Raw genomic sequence first — 21,344 nt, forward strand, 5'->3', positions numbered from 1 at the left:
TGGAGTAATTTCTGGGACACTTCTTCGGGAATTTATTATCTTCTCGATTTGTTCTCTTTTCCTTATCGACGTCCGAAAAGCCCGAATATGAAGAACACTGCACGGGGCTGCTTTATGCGTGCTTTTGTTGACTTTGCGTACTCCGTTGCGTTTTCCAGGAAAGATAATGGAAAGGGTCAGAAATTGGCAGGGCAAATTTCAGTAACAGAAGGAAAGTCAGATGCTATTCGAGGGCATTTGAATCATCAGTTTCCGACCAAAAAAAAAAGAATCATCCGTCATAATTACACAAATGATCATTGAACTTTCACATAATTTATGATATGATCTCTAAACTTTAAGCTTAATATATAATATAATATAATATAATATAATATATGAATTTTTAATTTGTTCAAATATGATCCATAGAATTTTAGTATATGTTCAATTTAATCCTCTAAATTGCATAAAAATGTTCTATGTTATCCTTCCTTTGATTCAAGTTCAATGACAACATTGAATTTTTTCATACTGTCCGGAGACTAAATTGAAGATGTACCAAAAGTACATAAACCACATTTGAATAAATTAAAAGTTTGAGAACTACTTTCTACATTGAGTTAAAAATCACGAACCACATTAAATAAACTTAAAAATCATGAACCACGTTGTATATTAGACCAAAGTTTAGGGGTCATTTGTGTCATTTACCCTTTTTTTACCCGAATGATTGATTATTATGTACTGCTGCTCTCATAGCCTGTCTCTTTGGTTTACAAGTTGGTATTTCATTTTCAAACATGGCTGTAAGTGGAATATGAATGTCCGTCGCATTAAAAGTCAGATCTTGCGATGCTTTGCACAATAATAGCAAATGGACGTCTGATTCACTAACAAATGAAGGTCCGACCCAATAAAAAAAAAAAAAGGTCAAATTTAATGACGTTTCACAATGTTATGATCTTGGTGGCAAGTGGCAACGTTGCAAAGCTTTGTATATAGTCGTAATTTAAGGTGGTCAAATTTACGGCGTTAAGTTATAGGTTACCATGGAACATTGTAAGCCTTTGGAAATCGCGGTAATTGGAAGAAAAAATGCAATGCTTTGAAAGAATTGACAATATATTACTCTCTCGATTACAACCGGACGTCGTAACTCTTGTAAACTGTTGTAATTTAAAAAGAACATTAGAATTTAGAACATTTTCTTTACCATGACCCTTGTCAGACTTTGTAACATAAGAAATTCCAAATTGATGATGTCCTGCGCTTGGTTCTGACAACATATTGTTACAATTTATAAATCATTGTAGCTAAAAAGAAATATTTATGATGTTTTTCTTTAAGTTATTACTAACCATCATAAACGTTTGCAATTGGTCGTTATTAAAAGCATGAAAAGTTACAACATGTTGCTTTAAATCACGACAGATCGTCGGAACATTTATGGAAAGTTGTTATTAAAAATAAGATAATAATATATGACATAACGTTGTTGATAACGACGTAACATTGTAAATATTTTACACCGTTGTCATTTTAAAAAAATATATGAATTTTACGATGCTTTACTCTTAGTTACAACAAAATGTCGAAACTCCTTGGAAATCGTCATGGCTACCCGATTATGATATTTTGGTCGTAACGCCTGTACATTTACAAACGGTCAAGACTTTTGAAAAGAACTTGTTTGTGACATGAGCAAAAAGACATGAAAAAAAGAATTTGTCTCTTGACGCTTTAGAAAAGCTGGCGATAGTTATTCTAACCACTAGCAATAGTCGCAAAGTCGTATAATTTCCAATTATTCTATGGGCATCTAGAGGTCTATAGGTGTAATCCTAATCAACACGAGTATGCTAATTGCTACTAGACTCGACTAGCTTACTCGATGTTCAAAACTAGACTCACCTATCCGATGCTTGATCAGTATCTATTTTCCTACTTGAGCTCAACTTGGTTAGAAAATAGAACACTTAGCGCTCAACTCGACTGGAAAATTGAGATACTCGAGCTCGACTCAATCATAGACAACTTATGAATAAAGCTTGAGCTCGGATTCTATAAGCTCGAGCATTTTGCAACTATAAGTATTTTGTGTTCACTCCCTTGATTATTAAGAATTAAAAAACAATAATAATTCATGAAAAGCTCGATTAGGTTTGTGAGCCTCTCAAGCTAAGTATTGGCAAACTCAACAATCGACTTGACAAAATACTCAAATAACTTGAGTTCTAGTTCGACTCAAATTCAAACAAGTTGAACTCGAATTATTCGGAGTAGCTTGACTCAATTTCACCCTTTTCAATATTTTCAATGAGATACGTCTCCTTATATGCAATAGCAAGATTGTAAATACAGCCATTGTGATTTATCGTGGTCCTTTTTACCAAATTATGAGGCCCTAGTATTTTTAAATTTTATCTCTAGTCCTAATCCCAGCCAAAACCTTTTTTATCACAGTAACAATGACCAATTTTGACTTGAGCCTCATATATGCTTCCGTTAACCCTCCATCCAAAATTGCCCTTGGGGTATGGCATTCCACGTTATTGCTTTAGTTTTGTTTTTTCCCCGATGTCATATCCAAGAACACTTCTTTTGGATATGAATTAGGGTTGATTTTCTTCAATTGCTCTTACTCTCAAGAGAGTTTTCATTCAATCTCACTCGAGGATTTTCAATTTTGTGCTTGGTCTCCAATCTCTCGTGATTGGGAATCTTTCATCTCTCACAGTTGGAGAGTTTACACTCAATATACTCAATTCGGGCTGCTCGAACATTTTGGACAAGACTTTTTCATCTCTTTGTTGTCTAGAGAAATTTTAAATGGATGATTAACGATGGCAAATTTAAAACTCTAAGTAAATGTTAATATTTTTTATGAGACAAAAATAAGTTTACAGTAAAATTGGGACTAGACATAAAGTTTGGGATTTTTGTGGTATAAAAAAATTGAGATAGAATTGAGAATTTTTAGGATATTAAGCCTATTTATGCACATACTTAATATGTCAATTGATCATGTGAGGAAATGGTGAGTGCACGTGGCATGTTCAAACACGTCAAACATATCCATTCACGCATCACTTTCAATGATTACCGCCGGTGGCTTCGGTAACGACGTCGTACGGGCTTCCTGACTAGTCATTGTTCAAGCTTAAGCTAGGGTTCTAGCCAAAGGCCTGTGCCGGGGTGGGAGGAGCATGTGATTTTCCTGTGTCGGGCCCACATGCTGGTCTTGGGCCCGACCTATTTTAAGTTAAAAGTAATTTCCTTTTCAGTGAAAATATTAAAGAAAAAGTTAAAATTGGTTTTTTTTTTCAAATGTCAAAATATAATACCAAAATTAACAGAGGAAAATTAGCGAATACGCTCATTTACTTAAACGTAAGTGAAGCACAAACACATTCTCAAATGATTTAGGAGAGTATTTACTAAATTCGGCGTATTTAGGTTAAATTCCTTGTAATATTTGAGGAATTTTACTTTCCTGGTTGGTACCACTTCGTTGAAAAAGTAACAAACTTTTTGTGTGCCAGTTCAATCGTCATAGAACGGCTCGATTCCTTAACAGATAATGGAGCACCAGCAAAACAATAATTTGATTTGTTGCTAAAGAGCTAGTTTCCTTTACTAAATCAGTTCATTTTGTTTCTTCTTATCGATTCATAAAACCTGTGAATCTATGTGAGCAGTATCTGTTCACTTTATTTTTTGTTTGCATTCGGTAGCACTTGTGTATTAAACAAATTGTAGGTAAATCATTTTACGTCATTATCGCATCTCAATACAATACGAAAATAATATATGCGATAAAAATAGTTTGGTTCTACTATCGAGTGACTCCGAAAAGGTTAAAATTTATTCTTTCTAATAGGTGATCCAAAGTTTAGTATGAGGTATCGACTTACACAAATTAAAAAACAAACAAACAAAAAAAACGCGTATTTGGGAGGACATTGCCGTATTTTTCGTACCTTTGATGGCGTGTTATTTCAACACACGCATTCAATCCTAAAAAAGCATAATGACATTGACATGATTATTTATTAAAAGAAGTATCATATAGAAAATTTCATTTTCTCTGCGGTAACGCGTGGAACCATTCTAATTAATCATCTAAAACATGGTGTACATGTGATTTGCATTCGTCAAGGACATTATAAAATAGTGTAACTACTTTGATCAAAAGATAATCCATAGCACTTCACATGGATTTACCAACACACAGAGGATGTTTATTAAATCCTAGCACAACAACAATAACAACAACAATAATAATAATAATAATGATTTTTTTAATCGAAAATAGCGGGTTGATGTGACCGAATTCTATAAAAAAAGAACCAGATGCAAGTCTTATTCTTTATGAAAGCATAAATAGTTAGGATCGTTTCCACTTCCTATATGCAAGATCCCGTATGTTGCCTTTTGAATTATTTAAATATGCTGTATCCTCGCTTATGGCCACAAAGGGGGAGTCCATTAAGCTTTTGCTTCCTCTAAAATAATACACATGGACAACTAATGAAAGGAATATCAGAATTTTGGATGCAAAATTCCCCTCCACTAACCCCATATGACACAACATCTTCCTTGACTGTCGAACGTGGGCTGATATGGACAACCTCAGACTCCAAGGAAGAAGCCAACTGGTGAGCTAGAAACCCCGCAAAGATAAAGGTCATATTAGGCATTGGTGCAACCATTACCTACCGCCATTTGTGCACTAATCATCGATTAATTAAGAGATAAGAACGGAGCAGTTTGACCCATTCGACACAATGAAGGCCCTGCGCACTTTGCTTGAGCCAAGAAGGGGGTGGCGAAAAAATTGAAAAGATGGGTCCTCGTGTTTGATGACATTCCTTCCTCGGATTCTTTTTTGAACTTTATGTGTTGGAGTCGTGCTGTGAACAATTTCAATTGATTGTAGAGGGAGCCAAGACTCACGGCCTCGTACTGTGTCTTCGCGTGATTAAAGGAGTATTGAAACGATCCACCAACCTCTTCCAACTTAGGTCGGATGAAAAGAAGGGACACGTGAGAGTTCGATACGTGATTCTTAACTTTTTCTTTTCTTTTTCTTTTCTGGTTCTGTTTTTTCATTTGAGGAAGATGGTGGAGGCATGAAAAAGGGACGAGGGAACGATGTCGAAAGGGCTAATGTTCCTAAGCTTGATTGCTCTCTCTTTTTTCTTAAATGATCGAGAACAACGAGGACTATTATCGCCTAGTGGATGGTGAAATCAGAAAGAGAAAGACAAGGAGGACAAAGTTTGGATCAATTGTCGCCACAAGCAGCCGGCGGTCACAACTTTGGTGCACCCACTTTTGTCACCGTTTGCAATAGCGTGGCGATCTCTGTTTGTTTATAGAAGAGAAGGAAAAGAAAAAGAGTAAAGGGGTGTGAAGTGCAATCATACAATGCTTGTGGAAGTCAAATGATCCACAGGAGAAGACACTGTTGTGTGTGTGTGGATTTTTTTTTCCCAGTAATATGGAAAATGACCATTCGGTGATGGTTTCAGCACCAAGTTTAACTTGTACTGAATGGCCGTTGGTCCGGTGAGGTGAACAATTCAGCACTCAGAGTGGGATATAAGTTAACAAAACCAAGGAGGGCCAGATAAAAGTCTAGCATTTCTCTCGTCCAAATGAGAGTGATATGTCTACTTTCGTTTGATTTCGCTCACGGAAGAGGGGGTATTGCTACGTGGCTCTGGACGTTGCCGTTCGGTGGGTGTCGCGGCTAATTTTGACCTCGGGCAATGACATCCGCTGTCAGCTCGGCGGTCTCTCCCGAACTCATTGGTGCCCGCCCATTCGAGCCAATCTTTCACGTACTCGCCAGACTGGGCCCTCCTCTCACGACTACATTTCGACCATACTATTTGATCAGTTGGGTCATGATCGGTGCTTTCCCTCTCGTGGAAAGTCTAGCTACAGCGAGAATAATTAGCCAACAATTCTCAATTTGAGTCGTTTTTCTCTCATTTGGATTAGAATATGGAAGTGAACATACTAAGTATATGTAATTTATGATCCAAACTCATTTCACAACTTATCCAAACAACAAAAGACAACTTGAGTTACGGCTTAACGCGAGTCTTCGAATTATGGATTTACTGATATGAGATCAATCAAGAACGACGAGTTCAATAATGTTCATCTTAACTAACCTAATTTTTAGAATCTTAAAGTACGATGTTGAGGCTTGGTTTATCTGGAGGAAACAAAAATGTGAAAATTAGAGAGGAAACCCTAAATTAGAGCCAAGCGATCATACACGACCTTTGTAAAATCATTTCCTTTTAATATTCGCCCCCAGTAAATAGGATAGTTCGATTTTAAATCGTCAAAGTTTCAATAACGTAATGAATTGAAAATTTCTAGGAAAAGAATAAGCATTCACAGTAAAGGAAACTAGTATGGATTGCTTAAAGGTCTTTGGACCTGGCAATTCCCATCAAGTGTAGCACACATCCACGACATATTGAACTCTCACAAGGTCCATTGTCAGTGTAAAGCCAAATTTAGAAGATTTATACTTCTTTGAGCAAGTTGGGCCTCATGTATGGACAGTGGACAATAGACGATAGTGCCAATCCTCGAGGACACTTTCAAAATGATTCTTCCTACAGAAAGAAAGATGGCGACGGATGCACAGAACAGAAGGAAGGAAGAGAAGAGAGATCCAATTGATAAATCCAAACCAAAAGGCCGAAGTCCTGCACGATTAAAACTAATTGTTGATCCGTTGGGCTGTCAGGAAATAAAAGTCTGATATGATGGGATAGGACAAGATTATATGTCAACCTGTCGAATAAATTTCTCGTGGCCCATCGTCTATTTAGGAATGTACTCGACGTGAAAAGGGGTATATGCAAGTCCAATAAAGAAAAATTAAATAAGTATCTCATAAGAAGGAAAAAGAAAAATCCATATAACGATGTAGATCTCACGCTCTGTTTGTTTCGCAAAAAACACTTTCATCAATTTCCGATGTTTGGTTCGCTTAGAAAATAAGTCAATGGAAGATATTTCCTAGTTAATAAAAAACCTATACTTAAATTTAGAAAAATGATTTCTTCTTTAAAAATTTGAAAATCATTTTCAAAATTTGACTAGGTATTAGTGCTTGAACCCGAAACTCTATGCTTTGGGCATAGAAACCTTAACGTTTATTAGGCGTCTAGGACTAGGTCTTCGGCGTCTAGACCCCCGGTATATCAAGGCTGGGACCATGACCTATACCCGTGCTCGAGACCCCTGGTGTCCGTGCCCACGTCCCCGGTGCTCGCAACCGTGTCCATCAAGGTCAAGCCCGGGCCCCCAACACCCGTGCCGAGTCCATCAAGGATGGGCCCGAAGCATCGATGCCCATGCATGATGCCCCGATACTTGAGCCTATGGCCACAAAGGCCGAGTGTAGGATTTCAGTACCTGAGTTCAGATTCCCAACACTTGAGCTCAAGTCCACAAAAGTCATGCCCATGTCCACAAAGGGCGTGCTTGGGTCCCTAGGGCCCTAGCCATGGTCAATCGAGGCTGAGGCCCAAGAACCTGGTGATCATGCTTGGGTCTATGGAGGTCGGGCCCGAGATCATGGTGTTGTGCTCCGGTCCATCAAGGTCAGGCCCGGTACCCTAGCGCTCGCGCCTTAGTCTTTCAAGGTCTAGCCTGATACCTAGGCACTAGCGCCCTGGTCTATCATGGTTAGGCCAAGGACTTAGGTGCCCTCACCCCAATCTCATGCACCCGAGTCGGGGTCCATCGATGCCGGATCCAGGACTCTAGTGCCCGTACCCCGATTCTCCGGCTACCCATGGGCATGTAACCGACACTCGAATAGCGTATGTCTATTGAACAAAATCAAACCATATTTTTCACAGCAAATGACGAAAAATATTTTCCAGTTAAACATAAAAAAATATTGTCATTTTTTAAAAAAATGACTTTATGGAAAAAAAAATTTCAAAATCGACTATTATCAAATTTGACTCTTGACGAGAAAGAGGCCGCTAGAGAAAGGGTTCCAACAACCATGGCGTGGTGTTCACTTGGTACCGCCAATGGTGGCTCGATTGCTATCCACGACCAAGGATGGATGAGTTTTTCATTGCTTAATTTTTCATTTCTTTTTTAGCAGTTTTAACACCCTACTTAAGCCAGATAGTCTTACAACCACTTCTAGTGGCCGAGCTCTGAAAACTTCTCCAAGTGAATTTGCATCTGCAAAAGGATAGATAGGATATCTCATGAGGAGTAAATATTTTCTTATTCAGTGATCAAGTAGCCTCCGAATCAGCTTTGTGCAACTTTTCGAGCGTACTCCCCTCCCAGTAGTTTGGTGCATATAAGAATTTACTCATGAATTGTTATCACTAAGATTTGAACACAAGATCACAAAAAGATGAGTGAGCTCATTTACTATCTAAACTAGCTTATTAGGAGAACACCTTGTGTTTTGTTAACAATTAAGAAGGGAAAATTACTGAAAAAAAGTCATAAACCTATTGCAACCGTGTCAATTTAGTCCTAAACTTTTTTTTATCAATGAATCTTAGACCTTTTGCATTTATACCAATTCAGTCCATTTAGCTAATTTTAGCCGGTTAGTGCTGGCATGGATAATTTTCAATAAAGATTTAATATGTTTTGAATTTTTTTTCTTGTTTTTTCTTCCTCCAGCTAGTCGCCGAGATGTCAACGTCAGCACCGACATCCACGTTAGAGCCAATTAGCCAAAGTTGGTCAAATGGACTGAATTGGCATAAATGCAAAAGGTCCGACTTAATTTACAAGAAAAAAGTTTAAGATTAAATCGATACAATTGCAATAAATTTAAGATTTTTTGTTTGTTACTTTCCTCGATTAAGAATGGCCTAATAAAAACTGTTGATAGGCATTCTCGGCCACTAGGACAGATTTATGTTCGGGAAACGACCGCAAAATTGACCTCCGAAAAGAAGAAGAAGAGAAGCAGCCGTTCTAATTGATAATCAGTTTACGGGAAGATATTCCACACACTGATGATCTGCAAACCCATTTAACAAGCGGATCTGCTTAACCACACTTTTTAACCTCTTTTATAATCACAGTTGTTACCAACACATTAATTTCTCTTTTTTTGCTGAAAATTTCAACACTCAATTGCACATTTGGATAGGTTTCAAAACTTCAAGTGCACTTATTCCAAAAATTTAATACAAGGGTGCCTATGTATGAAGTATTTTAGTAGCAAGACAATAATTACGGCGGAAAGACACCTAAAGTGCCAAAGTTTATGTACGGCGCTCACTTTTGTGTCAAAATTTTTCGCCGACTCACTTAATTGTCAAATAAAAAAAAATCACTTAAATGCCAACGGTGAGAGATTTCGACCAAATAATCCACATGACGTTTTTTGCAAAAGGGCACCTGGAGTGTTAAAATTTGTGTATGGCACTCATTTTAGTGCAAATGTATTTTTTAGATCACTTAAGTGCTGAATCGAAAAAAAAAATGATCACTCAAGCGTTGATTCCAACAAAAAATGATTATTTAAATGTCAATTCCGACCAAACAATACACGTGGCATTTTTAAATAATTTTTCAATATTACATGGCATTTATTTTAAAAAAATCAACCCACGTGGACTGTTCAACTTAAAAATAGTTAATTTTTTAAAAAATTAAAATCAATCAGAAAAATAACTTAAAAAATAATAAAAAATTAAAAGCAGAACTTGCAATAGTGAAGAGCTCACAGCCCTCGCCACCGTTGCCACCCTACCATCGCTAGCAATAGTCGACGATGGTGGGGAATGGTTGAGGGGGGTCGCCGAGCCGAGGCCTTGCCGACTTGGCGTTGACCGACCTCGCAAACCCATAGCAAGGCCTAGACGGGAGTCGCCGGGGCTCGCCGACCCCCTCGCCCATCCCCCACCCCTCATCGGCCATTGTCGACGATGGTGGGGCAGCGGCGGCGAGGGCTCACAACCCTCGCCGCCGCAACCGCTTCCCCCCTTCTTCTTTTTTTTTTTTTTAGTTTTTTAGTTTGTTTTTAAGAGTTTTTAATATTATGTGGAATTTTTATTGATTTTTAATTTATTTTTTTGCTGTCTTAGAAGGTCCGGCGAGCCACTTCAGATTTCCGACGAAGCTCACCGGAATTGGCACCGAAATAACTGTTTTTAAAAAAAAAATTGGCACTTAAGTGAAAAAAAATATTGGCACTAAAGTGAGCGTTGTACACAAATATTAACACTTCTAATGTCCTTTTGCCTGACTTTTTTTTTATTAATTTTTTAATATTAGTAGACTGATTTTTTACAAAATAGGCTAATTTTTTTAAAAAGTTAATAAAACCCAAAAAATAAGCTAAAAAAAAAAAGAAGGGCAAGTTGCAAGAGCGAGGGCTATGCAAGCTCTCGCCGCTGCAACTTCTTTTTTTTTTTTTTTTAAGTTTTCAGCTTATTTTAAATTTTTAATATCAAGTGGAATTTTTTTAAATAATTTTTAGTTTTTCTTCTATTACTGACTAGGATCTTTCGTCAAGCCATGTAGACGCCACATTAAATTTCTGGCGAAGCTCATAGGGAGTTGGCACTCAAAGAATCATTTTTCAAAAAAATTGATACTTAAGTGATCCGAAAAAGAAATTGACACCAAAATAAGCGTCGTACACAAACTTTGTCACTTGCTATGTCCTTCTTCACATTAATTACTCTTTTTGATTTTGATACTCTATACTTAGTAAATCAACTTTGAGATTCTACCAATTTAGATTTTGTCACCCCGTACAAGTAACAATGGCTCAATTCACTGGGCAATTATCACCAAAAATATGACTTTCTTGTGCATCAACTCATACACCTTACTGTCGATTAAGACTCGATATAAAATTCCAAGTCGAACACAAATCCTTATTCCTCCTAGTTCCTTCCAAATGGCATTGCCTCGACTTGCACATACCCATCGTGTTGGTATTGGTCCTCCATCCTACGAAACCGTCACGACGGCAATGACTTCCGCGTCAGCTTCGAGAATCGCCATCGAGGCCGGGAGAAGGCAGATCTCGAGGTCGATGCTTCCAGCTCCCCCACAGCCGGGATAGGCCGAGACGTTGCCGTCAAACTTGTGCGCGTATCCATTTGGCAGAGCCACAACCTTCCCCAGCCCGAACTCGTTGCCATGCTTGTTGAACCGCAGCGAGCTCCCCATCATGACGCTGTACGGATAGAACGTCTTGTCCAGGGTGGTATACCTGCGGCCTCTTTATCCACTTCTAATTCCACTCCCGCAGCTTTGAGTCGCCGTGCTCCGCGACCGCCGTATGCAGGAGCTGCGCCGCCCACCCAAGGCCGCTGCCCAGCAGCTCCTCCACCATCGCTGCCACCCTCAACGGCGTGATTGAGTTTCTGAAGTTTTCAGGTGGGAGTGGGGGGTCCAGCCTCCACCCTTCTGTTTTCCAGGAGTCATCTGAGAAACAAGTGGACTTACTGTAGATTCATGCCAGTCCCTGATGATACGATACCTACATTGCCTAATTCTGTTCCAGGTTGACGGCTTGAAGCCAAACACTGTCATCATTATTTTGTGGTTACATTAGACTGAACTAACAACTCCCATTAGGCGGCCCGAAAATTGGAATAAGCCTAAACCAACTACGGGACTCCGTCCACTGCAGGAATTGATCTACGTTTGACTAGTCGAAGAGTCCAAGTATGATTTTTAATCTTGATTAAGGACAAAAGAAACAAGCAAATGCAGCTGGTCTTCGAATCACCTGCTCCCCAAGCAATACTCGAGCATTTTCCTTTTCCTTTTCTTTCTTGAGAACGCTTCCTGCTTCGCTCACACAGCCTCTGACCAGCTTCCAAATGAACTCCAGCTTGTGCTCTCATCATAGCCAAAAGAAGAGAAAAATTATAGTAAGATTACTGTCCCAGTTGATGAAATTCATAAATTTTTTGCATGGCATCGTATCAGCTTTGCACATTAGATAATAGCAAAAAGTGTTTGCTAAAGTGTACATGATTCTTATTTTAGTTCCAAATCTTTTCCCGACCGCTAGTCTATTCTGGGGAATAGAAAAATTACGTGACGCGCATCTGTCACTGGGAACAAAAGAACATGAAAACAGATAAATAGTCCAGTTACCAAAGAGGCCCTAAATGACCCGAAACAATTAAAGCGATCAAGCCTCGCAGAAGATTAAAACTAAAACGGAAAGAACATTCATGTCGGATTAAGAATTCTTGGGCCAAGGCAGACCTGACCATGAACCATGGCACTGAAAGATTAAGTGAGTCAACATCCCGAATGCTCCTCCGCATTGGGTGTATTTAGGACTTTATTCATTAACTTCGAAATCAAGCTCACAAAAAAAATCGAATGAATTTCTCAACGTGCTCATTGATATCTCACCGAACATAATTGGAAAAAAAAATCCAAAAAGAAAAAAAGAAAAGAAGAGAACATACTAATTGATGACTTATTTTTCAAGAAAAGACTATCAAGTATGATGAAGTTTCGAATAATGTTTATCTCATCTAACCTAGTTTTTAGTACTAAAAACTCGACGTTGAGACTCGGTTTATTTGGAGGAAACAGGAAATGTCGAAAGTAGAGAGAAAACCACAAATTCAAGCCAAGAAATCACATAATATCTTTGTCAAATCATTTCCTTTTACGGTACGCCACATTCGACTAAAAATTATTGAAGTTTTAATAGCGTAATCAATTGAAATTTTTAAAAAAAGAAGAACCATTCGGAGTAAAGGAAACTAGTATGGATTGCTTTAAGGTCTTTAACCTGGCAATCCCATCAAGTGTAGAACACATCTAATAGATATTGAATATTAACAATGTTCATTGTCAGTGTAAATTAAAATTTAGACAATTCATACTTTTATTAGGATTTTTATAGGGTTCTGTACAAAATAAAGGCCTTAACCCAAACACTTCAGTTTTGTTCAATAACTAAAAATGGGCTATTGTCCAAAAATGCGATACATCTTTGAGCGAGTTGGGCCTCGCATCTAAAATTGGACAGTGAAAAATAGGGCCAATCATCGAGCTAACTCGCTGACACATTTTGAATGGTTCCTTACGGAAACTGTTTGGTGAATCACACTAATAAAATTGAATATTTACATATCCTATCATGTCAATTGTTTGACATAAACGGTATATCAATGTTAATGAACCTAAAAATGTACAAACGGAGATGGTAAAACTCTCTAATAATTCAATGCTAAAGAAACCAAAAATGCGCAGACGGAAATAACGTCCATCGGTTAATCCATGAATATTATACGATCTAAACCTTAAACAACAAATAAGCTTATTGGAGCTTTGTAGGATAACGGGTTCGAACTATTACAAGCAATGTAACAAGTTACAGCAAGGTAGATTAACCAGCGAATACCGAATCTAGTAAGAGAGAGAAAACATGATCATTCACTTACACAATTCTGAAAATTATTTTCGGTTATCTTCCTCGCTTTTCTTCTTTATTCCCTTCCATTAGTCCTTGATAAATATTTAAGTAGACATTAAGCTATACTAAAATACCTAAAAAATGTAATAAATATAAATAATATCTTACTTCAGAATAGAAAAAACTCAAATATATGAATAAAAATAGGAATAAATAAAAACATAAATCATTTTTATTTTATATTTTTATTTTGAATTCTATTTTTAACATTGGATATCATATGATTCAAATTTAATTATTAATTATCATCAATGAAGTACTAGGTCCAATACCAAATTACCGCAGTCCTTCTCAATTAGAGCTAATTGTCGATGCGTTTGGCAATAGGAATAAAGTCGGATTCGGCGGGACAGGACAAGATTATATAGGCACCTCTTCAACCAATTTTCATAGCCCATCTAGGAAAAGTACGGGATACAAAAACGGGTAAAATGCATTTGCCAATCCATAGTGTTTGTTAAACATGGTTAGACAAAAGTTAAAGGAAAAAAGAGAAGAAAGTAGCTCATAAAAAGAAAATCTCCACTACCATAAAAAGTGGTAAATTTTTTCAAAATCTCCTAAACGTGTTGCAATTTGACTAATTCAATCCTAATATTGCGCGAAACAAGCAATCGAACAATAAAATAGATAAAATAAGAAAATAAATTGGACACCAGATATATGTGATTGATCATAGAGACATATATTTACGGAAAGAGCAGCAACGAATTTCACTATAGAACTAACGTTATAGTGGAGGTTACAAATCACACTCAAGTTATTCAACCACTCTCAGTATTCTTGCGGCGAAAGACATGTAGATTCACTGTATCAACAACGGCGTGTTTTCTTGCGGCGAAAGAGCAACCCATACACACGCATATCTAAGGCAATATTAAGATAACCTTTCTTGAAGAAAACTCCCACACGGAAAGGAAAGTTTAAAGTCTGGTCAAATTTCTTTCTTTTTTTTTGTTATTTCTTTAGTTGAGTACATGGAAGCTAAGGGGCTGCATGATAACACTTCTTTTTTTATTTCTGTCAATCGCGGGGAAATCCGTTTAGTAAAAACTCTGCCGAAGTAGAAATCCGTTTGGTAAAAAATTAAAATTATTTTCTGGCAGGATTTTTAACTTCGGCAAGATTTTTGGCCAACTTTGAGAAGCAATTTTTTTACTTCTCCACCTTAGAATTACTTCTTTGATCAAGCCGACCACCGCCGGCCGCCTTTTGCGTCGGCCGCCGCCCGCCCGCCGCCGCCCGCCCGCCGCCGCCGCCGGTCGCCGCCGCCGCCCGGTCGCCGCCCGCCGCCCGGTCGCCGCCCGCCGGCGGCGCGCGGCGAAGTAAAAATTTGTTTCGGTTATCAAACGCATTTCTTTGTCGAAATCAACTATGAAGTAGAAATAGAAAAACTACTTTTGCTAAAAGCAAAAGCTGAAAAATTCACTTCTTGAATAACTTCTGGAAGAGAGAAGTGTTACCATGCGCGCCCTAATTTGTCAGTCCTTTCCATTTTCTTTTTCCTTCGTTCCAGTTTTCACGACCAAGAAAGCATGTACTCCACTTTCACATGGCCGATAAATTTATTCAATGGATTCAAACTCGAGGCATAATTATAACACCTAAATATTGTAATTATGCTAATTGAATTATAAATCTTTTGATAATTTATCGATTTAGTCCTTGCGGCCAATTTTAGCTAGAAATTACAAACGTAGATGTTTCTTGTCTTATGTGACATGACCAACGCTATAATAGGCTTTTTTCTTCAGAATAAATTTGTTCTTTTCTTTTCTTCTTATTGTTAAGGGCCGACAATGGGCCGCTACCTACTAGGAGAGGGCTGTGAAGCCCGCACCGGTAGCTGGCAAGGGTGAAGATCATCTTCACATTTTATTGGTTTCACATAAATGTTATTGGTTTCGCATAATACAATGGAGGAAGATTGCATGCAAACCTCTTCATTGAAAAATGTATCGAATGAAAGTAATCTAGCATAACCAAGTCCTTCATCTTATTCGCGCTTCAAACGAGCACATAATAGGTTAATGGCAACTCATAAATCAAATCTTCAATGCATAAATAATGAGAAAAATCAAGTTGCAAATGGTAAGGCTCGAAAAGGCCGTGCTAATCGCTAAGCGCGTGTGCCACTTTGCGAGAAGAAACCATTCGCGCTCACTTAGTAATTCATCAACTTCCCTCGGGACATAACATGTCACCCTCTAAATCACAAAACGATGACTACGTTCCTTTACCATCTAAATCGGTTCATTAGGAGAACATGTTTTACTTGGAAACAAATGGGATTGGCCTAATAAAGGATAGCAAAATCATATGGAAACTTTTAGCCTAACATTCTAACAGTACTATTAATTATTTTTTAACGCACGATCTCTCAATCAATAAGTATTTTATGCAAAATACGTGGCGATAATTTATAGATTTACGATTGAGATTGTATCGTCCTACTATCAAATAAGCATTTCCCAAATCAAATTAATGTAGGAAAATACTTCAATAATAGTATTATTAGAAACTGTATAATCTCAATTGTAGACCCACACACCATCACCTCGTGTTTTGCATAAGACACTCATTGATTGGAAGATCGTGTGATCAGAAATAGCTAACAGTCTTGCCAAACTATCAGATTAACAGCTTCTATTAACATATCAATGTGTCCTCGATATTTAATCTAGCGGTTCAAGAAATAGAGATAAATCAATTTAAAATTCGAAGTTGAACAACGGCTTTATTCCTTCTTTCCTTATGGCGTTTGCTCAACTTGCACATAACCACCAGTTCACCGTGATGGTCCTCCGACCTACGAAACCGTCACGGTGGCCATGAATTCCGCGTCGGCTTCAAGAACCGCCATCTTCTCCGGCGATAGGCAGATCTCGAGGTCAACGCTTCCGCCTCCATCACGGCCCGGATTGCTCGAGACCGTGCCATCAAACTTGTTGCCCGGCCTGCTTCGCGAGGCTAGGGTAGAGAGTGCCATTTGGGCCCGTGGGCCCGGAACCGGCTCGTTGACCGGCCCGTTGACGGGGCCCACGGTTCCGGAACCGTGGGAACCGTGAAAAAAAAAAGAAAAGAAAAAGAAAGGCGGGGCCGGGAGCGGAGAGCCTAACGGCTCTGCCCCCGGCCCCGCCATTGCGCCCTCCACCCCCCTTTGGGCCGTTGCCAAAAATTAAAAAAAAAAAATTAAAAATAATTCTTGCCTATAAATACATATGCTCCCCATTTCATTTTTGTCACAAATTCTCTTAACAATCTCTCGAATTCTCTCTGAAATCCTCTCAAATCGCTCAAATTCTCCCAATTCTCTCAATCCCGACTCAATTTTCTCAATCGGATTTCCGATCAATTCTCTCAAAAATGGCAAGTGGAAGCAGAAATGCTGACAAGGGCAAGATGACTATGGGAGATTTCGAGTATCACATTCCTGAATATGATCATCGTGAGTATGCAAGTTGGAAAGACGACGACGATAATATCAACTATGTCCCAATTCCGAACGTCGAGCACATCCCAACACAAGAAAGTCTTCATCCTCCCACTGGTGTCGAAGAAGCGTCAACGGCAAATGAGCCGGAACGGAAGGGCCGAGATAATACATCCGACTTGTGGCTACACTTCGACAAGGTACGTGATGAAGGCGAAGGTAAGTATAATATAAAATGTAAATATTGTTCGCAAACATATAAATTTACGAAAGGAGACGAGTACGGAACATTCCGTCGGCATTTGACGAAAAAACATCCAACGCAAGCGGGGATCGACAATACGCAACAACAAATTTCCAGGTACGCCACTTCTAATCCTCATCATATATTTCGTTTCACTGAAGCACTTTATAAACAAATATTAGGTCAATATGTTGCCCTTGATCATGCTCCGTTTAATACTGGTGAAAATTTTAATATGAAATATTTGATAAATACTGCGTTGGTTCCGTAAGCGCCAACTATTCTAAAAAATACTCTTAAACGCGAATTTTTTCATCTTTATAAAAAAGGAAAAAAATCTTTAGCAAAATTTTTTGCGGAATTCAATGGACGTGTGCATATAGGTAGCGATATTTGGAGTGATCCTTGGCAAATTCATTCTTATATGGGTGTCGCGTGTCATTAGATAGGTGACGATTGGACGATTCAAAAAAGACTTATTGCATTTCGAGTTTTTGATGAAAGACATTCGGCTCATAATATTTATAGAATAATTAGGCAAGTTTTAGAAGAATATAATTTAATAAATAAAGTATTTTCAATTGGTTTTGATAATGCTGCCGCAAATATCGCTTCTATTCCCGAATTAGAAAATATTTGCAAACCCACTTTTGGCGGACAATTTTTTCACATTAGATGTGCTTGTCATGTTTTAAATTTATGTGTACAAGATGGTTTACGAACTCTTGACACTTCTCTCGCCCCAATAAAGAGTGCAATTAAATTTTTATGGAGTCGTCCCCATTGTATGAAATCATGGGGAAAATTTTGTAAACAAAATGGGAGAAGGGCAAGAAGATTTCCAAAAGATATTCCGACTCGTTGGAATTCTACGTACGAGTTGCTTCGGCAAACTTTTGAATATAAAGATTTATTATGTATGTTTATTTCACAAAATATTCTCGAAATTACTTTACTTCCTCAACATTGGAACGTTTGCAAGAAAATTTTAGATATTTTGAAAATTTTTAATGATGTTACTAAGACTTTATCTGGTATTTATTATCCTACTACGCATTTATTTTTAATAGAGTGTGTTAATATTGGTAGCGTTTTTAGTGAATATGAAAGTGATACCGAATTAGGTCGAACTATTTTAGTAATGCGAGAAAAATGGTTGCATTATTATTTGCAAATTCCTCTTGTCTATTTAGTTGGTATTGTTTTTGATCCACGTATTAAATTAGACGGTTTATAAGATTATTTGAATGTGTATTATCATGATTGTTTACATTTGGAAGATTCAATAGATATTTCAAGTATATTAGGAGATGTTAAAGAATCTATAGTAGCATTATATGGAGAGTTTTGTAGTAGATATGGTTTAAGTGATACTGGATCTTTACAATCTACTGCTTCATGTAGCGAAGGTGGTAGTTCACTTAGTAGAGGGTATAAGATGCTTAAGAGTAGGCAAAAAAAAACAAAAAGGGGCAACAGGTAGTATTTTTGAATTAGAAAAATATTTAACCACTTAATTTGAGTTTCGTGATGTAGAACATAATACAGATTTCGAAATCCTGAAGCGGTGGAAGAGTCACCAAATCGATTATCCGGTTCTCGCCCTCATCGCTCGTCGGATATTAGCAACTCATTTTTCAACGGTTGCAGTTGAACAAGCATTTAGTGCTGGAGGATTAATTTTGGACTCTCGCCATTCAAGATTAAGCCCGGACTGCGTGGAAGCTCAAGCTTGTGTCGGGGATTGGACGAGGGCGAAATATCGACACCAAGAGTTAAATCGTGAACACGAATTTTTTAGCGATGATGTTAGAGATACCACCGCTACGGGTACCACAACGGGTAGCGACGATTGACGATGAGGTAAGTTGGGGTTCTCAAAGGTAAAAGAACTACATGAGCTTTGATTCTTCTATCCCCAAGAAGATATGTAGGCGCTTAATGATAATTCATTAAGTTCAAGCCAATTCCTCCTCTCTTTTTTTTCCTCATATTTTATTACAATGTACAATTTAATTGTATTTTATAATTTATAATTTATTATGTTTATTTTATTATTTATTTTTAAAAATTAATATTAAAAAAGGAATCGGAATGAACCGCCGGTTCCGAACCGGAACCTGAAGTATACACGGCCGGTTCTTGAACCGGAACCGGCGGTTCCACCGAACCGGCCGTGTATAGGCCGGGGCCTTCCCCGATCCGAACTCGTTACCGTACATGTTGAACCGCGGTGAGCTCCACATCATGATGTTGCACGGATCGAACAAATTGCCCCGGTGGTACATGCAAGGACTCTTTATCCACTCCTCGTTCCACTTTCGCAGCTTCGCGTCGTTGTGCTCCGCCACTGTTGCATTCAATTGCCGCGCCGCCCATCCGGGGCCAGCATCCAGCAGCTCCCCCAACGTCGCTGCCGTCCTCAACAGCGTGACCATGTTCCCGAAGTATTCCGGCGGGAGGGGGGGTTCCAGCCTGGCCCGGTTGTTCGCCGCAATAGAGCGGCTTGTGACACGGTCGGGCGCGAGGCGGCTAGCACGTGTAATGCACTGCCATACATGGGCGATCGGGGCCTGGAAGGACGAGATATTTGTGGTACCGCAATGGCGGTTTGCCTCTCCCTTGAGCCCCGCGATGGCATCGACCGAGAAGTGGAACAATCGCTCCCCGAGCTCGGGGGCTTTGAAGCGGGAGACGAACGATGAGGGGTTGCTCGTGAAAGGCGGGCTGATTGGGCCGGGGTGGTTCTCTGCAAACCACCGGGTCAAGACCGGGGGACGCGACAGCTGGACGACGTCAACGGCTCCTTCCTCTTGCGCTTGGAAGATCACGGACCACGAGTTGAAGAAGTGCCAGAAGGAGGTGCCGTCGCCGACAGTGTGGTTCATGGAGAGCCCGATGAAGACGCCATCGGCGAGCTCAGTGACATGCGTGGACAGCAGCAACGGGGCGTGGCCATCGTGGTTGACCGCCCGGTCGTGGTTGAAGAAGGACCTGACTACGGCAGGTATGTACGTAGGGGAGAGAATGTCGGCCACGGTCATGTCGAGCGCGGCATGGATGAATCGAGCACCGGGGCCATCCGCACGATCGACGAAGACGGTATAGGACGGGGGTTCGGTCCTCTCAAGGGTGGCGAGGCGGCCAGTGAGCGGGTAGAAGTGGGCAAGGGTGGAGGAGAGAGATCGCTGGAGCTTTTCCAAGAAGGAATGGATGAATGCGGGGCGGTCGAAGCCGGGGTTGACGCAGCGAGGAGGGAGGGGGAAGAGGAGGCCCCTTTGGATGTAGTGGATGGGGAGCATGGCGAGGTCCCATGGCGGCAAGTGGAGAGGGTGGTTCGATTGCGGCGGAAGACGGCGTGGTTTGACGAGACAGTCGGAGATGAGTCGGAGGGATAGAGGAGGAGGACGAGGAGCCATTTGTTTGTGTTGTGCCCGTCCTTTGAAGAGGAGACAGGATGGCTGGTCTTGATGATTCGCGTTTTATAATTTTTTCCTTCACTGCCCGAATGCAATTAGATTAGGTTTTTTTTTTTTTTCATTTTCATTTCACTTTTATCTTGGTTGTCTTTTTTTTTTTTTTGGCCAAATATTTTGGTTATCTTTTAACTCATAGGAAACCCTCGTCGAAAATATGTGGACATTTTCACCTTTGTTTATGTCTTGTACCACTGTAGGGGCTGCTCATTATCCCCCAAAGAATAGCTAGTTATATTCCAGCTGGTTCTGAAGAGTCTCTGGTCCGATGAGATGACCAATTCAGCATTGCCCACGAAGGGCCAGATGACGAAACGATATTTTTGTCAAACTTAATATTTGATATTGAAACCGGCTAAGCTGACTGTCCCACCAAGTCAGACTGTGGGACAGTCAACTTTTTACCAAAAATATTTCATCGTAGCATCTAAAATCTTTCGGGCACAACCAAAAGAGATGCCAATCTGATTATATTATTAAGACAAGTATGTGGATAGAAGGAAGGTTGAGGGACACATAGAAAAGCAGCATCAACGACATAGGATTCCAATATCATGATATGTAAGGTGCATGACTCGACTCAACTCATAAAAGAAACTGTAATAAAGCATGGATCCATAACTATATGAATCTCTTCATAAAAGATAAGAGCCTGTGGCCAATAATAACCGAGAAGATTGACTCTAGAACAAATTTCATGAGGGACTCTGTTGGAGA

At 39.3% G+C, this 21,344-nt stretch overlaps 1 pseudogene; it reads right to left on the reverse strand.

The window, feature by feature from the left end:
• Positions 1-10,927: 10,927 nt before the first annotated feature.
• LOC115733519 lies at positions 10,928-20,570 on the reverse strand (annotated as a pseudogene).
• Positions 20,571-21,344: the final 774 nt, after the last annotated feature.

The sequence above is a fragment of the Rhodamnia argentea genome, chromosome 2 (assembly GCF_020921035.1).
Source record: "Rhodamnia argentea isolate NSW1041297 chromosome 2, ASM2092103v1, whole genome shotgun sequence".
Lineage (NCBI taxonomy): Eukaryota > Viridiplantae > Streptophyta > Magnoliopsida > Myrtales > Myrtaceae > Rhodamnia > Rhodamnia argentea.